This window comes from Periplaneta americana, chromosome 3 (genome assembly GCF_040183065.1).
Source record: "Periplaneta americana isolate PAMFEO1 chromosome 3, P.americana_PAMFEO1_priV1, whole genome shotgun sequence".
Taxonomy (NCBI): domain Eukaryota; kingdom Metazoa; phylum Arthropoda; class Insecta; order Blattodea; family Blattidae; genus Periplaneta; species Periplaneta americana.
Genome location: NC_091119.1, coordinates 102,753,877 through 102,760,080, shown reverse-complemented (window position 1 = coordinate 102,760,080; position 6,204 = coordinate 102,753,877).

Here is a 6,204-nt window from a genome sequence, read left to right as displayed (position 1 = left end):
CTAAGCGTAAAAAAATCACACATTTTTATAATATTGACCTGCTATTAAACTGACAAAAATCCAAACAGCATCATACACAGAATTAAAACGAGCCTGAGATCACACTTCTAGTTCCCATGGAATGTTAGTTTACTAAATTAATTTAAGTATGAATCAATTCACAGTAGATGATTATCTCATAACTTCAACAGGGTGGACAAGCAGTTAATCAAGAAATAAAAGTAATATACAGTAAACTTATATAAATGTAACTGTAGGCTAATTATATATTATTCACCTGCACTATAATCAGACAGCTGCAAATTAAGGTATAAAAGCAATGTACTGGTGCAACTGGTTTTCAAACAATCTGAAACTCGTCATATTCAGCTCTTTTATTTTCAGGTGTGTGCATGTTATGAAGGAATATCTTCGACTCTATTATCCTATTTAAAGAAAGTTCGACTACGGTCTTAGACCCTGCAATTTGCTTTAAACGAGACACGAATCAGGCACTGCAGATAAATGACAAGAGAGCTGAATATGTACTGTACCTGTCTTCCATACCTCAGTGAAAAATATGGCACTTCGCTTTACAACTGGGATGTTACAGGCTTACTATTTGGAGCGAGGGGTTGTTTACAAAAATTTACATGTAATATCCTTAAATCCTTTAAAACTCCCTTTTATGAGGTTCACAAGATTGTGATGGAAATTCTGAAAGCCTCTCTTCAAATTCTACACTATCATTTATATGTTAACACATAAATTTTTGTTTTAATGTGCAAATCTAATAAGTATTTTACTCGTTTCATTTCCCTTTATCTTTTATGTTTGTTAATTTCGGACCCCAGTGGTCAACCTCACTTGAGGCAGATGATTTTAAATATATCTCAGTAGGGACCGCTAAACTTTACTATTGCCATACTTTTCCTTATGTCAATACTGAATGCCACTTTCAAACCTCCAATTAAAAAGCATTTAAATGCTTACCTCAAAGTTACAGTCAGTCAGCCTTTCTTCAAAACTTATGCTTCTCCTGAAATTTGTGTGCCCAACATCTATTAGTGGCCTCATTTTCTCTATTATTTCCTTGTATGTATTAATGGACAAACGATAATAATATTTAAACTTTTCTTCGTCATCCCACAACGAAGGTACAAGCTGGTGGAACTCTCCCAAGCTCTCACGTATATTTATCTTGACCTGAGCTGTCGCTATTCATTTTCCCGCTTCGTAATATGATTTTTCTACTGTTCAAGTGTTTACGTTTGAACCGTTGCTTAGCAACGGTTTGAACGATCTCTGTCGATCGATATTTAGTGTGACATGGAAAATAAATTCAGTCGATACCTCTACATGGCAGTCGGTTGCACCCAACGAGCACTGAATGCATAGAGTAGATATAATCAGCTTCGAGGTGAAGCCGCTTTTGTGGACAGTCGCCATTATGATGCTACCAAAACATTGGGCTCCCGGTTAGCACATGGGCAGTTGATTGTGATGTTGCATCATTGTTTTAATTAATAAATTAACTAATTTCAATATGCCTACATGTTCTGCATATGGCTGCACAAACAGGTTTTCAAAAAAATTCCTGGAATAACTTTTCACAGGTAAATATGCATGTGTGAAATGTACTTATTACCGGTAGGCTAGATACGGTAATGAATGATTTAGCCTAAGTTAGTCGCTTAGATTTGTATTGTTTACGTATTAGTTTGATTAAGATAAAGGATTAGTGTATTGATATTATTGTAATTAATTTTTATAATCACTAAATCAGATTTACGCTTTGTACACTTAGCATTTACGAGCGAAGCTAACCTAACAACCCAAGTTGGAAGTTTGTGTCGCGTGCTATAGAAAATGGGTGTACCAAGGTTTCTCTTCAACCGAATGCACGTATTCGTTTGATGAAAAAGAAATATTGCATTAATATTATTGTAATTAGTTTTTATAATCACGAAATCAGACATGCTTTGCAGACTTAGCATCTACGAGTGAAGCTAACCTAACAACCCGTGTTGGAAGTTTGTGTCCCGTGTGCCGAGGTGTGCCGAGGTTTCTCTTCAACCGAATGCACGCATTCGTCTTATGAAGAAATAGAAATAGTGTATTAATATTATTATAATTAATTTTTATAATCACGAAATCAGACTTATGCTTTGCAGATTTAGTAGCTGCATTAACTCCAACTTGACCCACTTGGTAATAAAACTTCACTTTTGTTCGCCGTTATAATCTAATTATCAGGGAACGGATTTATATGGACTAAAAATATATGAAATATGTAAATATATATGTAGTTATTTTTACCAAAATATGGAATTAAATATGGATTTTTACCAAAATATGGAATTAAATATGGACTTAAAATTATAAAAAAATGACTATGTACGTTAAATATTGGTACATTTTAATCAAACTAAACAAAAAATATAATGGACGTACCTTATCTTCCAATGTAGTTTCAACAAAACACAATTTTTATTGTCTGTTACCATAACAATAGGTTACAAACATTTCTTTCAAGTGCTGAAAAGTGAATCTTCTTCTATTGTCTCTGAGGATAGATTTATACTGACTAAAAGAGCGTTCGACGTCACAAGAAGTAACTGGTACATAATTCAATTTCACAATGTCTGCTGGGGATAAGTCCAAGTTAATCTTCACTGTTGATTCACCACTCATCACAGCAACAACCTTTTGTAGTTCTTCATATCCAGGGTTTTTTGAAAGTACAGTGTCCACCTTAGCTCTTACTGCATCTGCAACTTTACCTCTACCACGATTCAGTTGTTCCACAGTACTATTTATAATTTCAAAACTTTCAGATAGTGAAAGGTGCCTATTTTGGAGACTTTTGAGCGTTTTTATGATGCATGAAAATGTATGCTGAATGTGAGCTAAGTCATTCTTCACACTTATGTCACAGGTAACTGTTTTCGCAGTATCAATTGAGACTGCATCTTCAGAGTCCAATGCAAGGAGAACATTGTTAATAGAGTCTATATGTTCGGCATAATATTCAACTGCTTCTAGCCATGTACCCCATCTAGTTAAAATTGGCTTTGGTGGCAATGGAATTTCAGGGTACATTTCTTTCAACACGTTAACTCTACTGGGAGCTTTGAGAAATACTTTTTTCACTGATGAAATCAACAAATCTACTTTAGGGAAATTGTCTCTGACCACTTCTGCCACACGATGAAATGCATGCGCCACACAAGTAAAATGAGTCAATTTAGGATATACAACAGATAATGCTTGTCCAGCTTTGACCATATAAGGGGCAGCATCGCTAATAAAGAATAACACATTATCGTACATAATACCCTTTGGCCACAGGATACCCATAGCTTCGTTGAACAGTTTAACTATAGTTTTGTTATTGCACTTTTCTAGAACATCACAATGTAAAAGAATTCGTTCAGAATATTGTTCACTTAACAAACCGATAACTACATTACCAACAAGTCTACCTTCTTTGTCGGGAGTCTCATCAATGGAAACCCAAATTGAACTATCTTTAATTTCATCTCTTATCTTCTGTATTGTCTCATCGTAGATGGATGGAGCATACGTCTTCCTAAGTGTTGACTCATCCGGGATTGTATGTTGAGTATATTTTTCAAGGAATTCCCTGAAGACCTTATTCTTTAGTTTGTAGAGAGGAATATCAGCAGAGATGAGAGAACGGCACAGGTCGATGTTAAACTCAGATCTTACATTCGATGTTGTTGGTTGTGTTAAAAACAATTGTCTCTGCTTGGAATTTAGTTGTTTGTTGGCCTGATGTTTACTAGTTGTAATGTGTTGTTGCACCAGGAACTTTTGTGTAGATGATACTGCACACTGACACAAATTACAAAATAATATTTTATTGTCAGTTGATAAACCATCTTCTTTAAATTCTGAAATGTAACTTGTTAGTTTTGATTTTAAATTGACTGAATGACGTACTTTTGGCATATTTACCGTCTTTATAGTATGATTTACAAAACTGAACCTATGTGTACTCTGACTGGCATTTAACTGTTGAGCTGCACAACTGAAGTCTGTTAAAAATTTTAAATTAAATTAATACAGTTTTGTAACTTACTTTCCCATTGTTGATAGGACTGCTAATTTTCAAATAACTCTGATGTTAAAGGGATTACTGAACATGTGTTTAAATCTCTATTGTTGAAATGTATTTTTAAAAGTTAATGGAATTTTGTTTTGTTTTATTGTTAAACCTAATATAATATGGACTGTTTTATATGAAATATGGAAAATATATGGAAATTAACGAAAATATGTACTAAACTCTAAAATATGGAAAAATATGGAAAATAAAAGTAGGATTTTTCAACCCTACACATTGTGAAACATAAAGATAATGCAAAATATAAATTATATTAGCTTTATAAGTAAATATGTATTTACATATAAATCCTTTCCCTGCTAATTATATACTATAAACGAAGAGCCTATCAAATATTGGTAATTTCCTAGGAGACGGGCAAAATCCAACATGGCTGACGAAAACTAACAAAACCGTTCTGCCAACTATGAAGTCCAAATGTCACCAAACATCGCAAAATCAAGGATGAAAAATCAAATATATATTCGTATTTTTAAAGAAGAACAAGCCCTCCAAAAAATGAAAATATATTTAATTTTTCGCCTTTGATTTTTTTTGGCGTTTCGTGGCATTCGAACTTCATAGTTGGTAGTACTTTTCTGGTAGTTTTCGTCCGCACTTTATCCCCAAAAATCACAAAAACACAAAACATAATAATTTATCACCTTATCAAATAAAATTCAATTCTCATTGACGTCTTCATCGACAACCACTTCACTTCCAATATAAATGACACAGGCTTTAAGGCAATCTAAACTTAAACCATGCAAGCAACAAAGAACTAAACTAACACTTTGTCGTACAGTCAACTGTGCATAAATAAACCACGTCTTTACACTAAATGAAATTCTCTTCGAACACTTATTAGACCATAACATCTACAGAAAATTCAGTAAGTAATTTCTTTAAACCACAGAAAAAACAGTTTTCTCCTCAACATTCAACACAATCCTTAATCACCAGCGAAAGAACTAAACCAAAATCGACACAAAATTTAATCAATAATTTCAGAACACGGATTTCTTCCTTTCCCTCTTACTTCAAAATTCCAACCTTGTGCACACAAAATAAATTATTGGCACTGAAAAGTGCCTTTTCGTAAGCATGATGATGCTCATTCGACAAATGCAGACAAATCTACAATGTAACATTACTCACGTCAAACAACCAGGAACAACTGACGTCATTATCCATTCAAAATTAATGAAAATTCTAGAATAAATTACAATTATAACCAATCAAATCGAAAGAAAATCATAAAATGACAAACTTTCAATAGCTTTAGCCATCAGACACAACATAACACCACTCACGTCAAACAACCAAGAACAACTGATAACGTCATTATCCATTCAAAATTAACGGAAATTCTAGAACAAATGACAACTATAGCCAATCAAATTAAAAGAAAATCACGGCGACACCTAGTATAAAAAACCTAGTACTAACATGTAAAAGTCACTAAAAGATCACTAACATTTAACTCTGAAATAAAAAAGTTGGTAATACGTACTATATTCAACCAAGTGCCCGTCTTCTATGAAATTACCCAAATATTATATGGTTAAGAGCATTCCACTTTTTCTCTAAACAAAAATCGGGACATCTATATGAAATACTGGCAAAAGGAAGAGAATGATAATTTGCGTTAAGAAGCAAGTTGCATTATTAAATCGAAGCAAGTGGATCAATCTTTGAAAGTACTTATTATAGGCTAGCATTTTTATTGGACTAGTAGCAAAATAAGGTGAAACTGTTATCTTCCTTTTTTATCATTATTGCTTGTTTAACTTTCCAGAGTACCTATTAAATACCATAATGCAATTTGAAGAGCTGTCAATTTAAATATGTATATATGTGATTTATCGATTACAGTTTTGCAATTTTTGCTAAAAATACGTGCCTAGGGATTCTGTATTACGAAACAAACAAGGAAGTGTGAATCCTCCAGGAAATTAGGGACATATGGAATTCCTATTATCATAAGATCTTCTATAACGTAATAGCTATTTTGCAATGTTTTGGTAGCAACAAGATGGCGTCAGGCCCATCAAACCGGCTTCACTCCGTCCAATGGTATTAAGATGCTAGTGTCT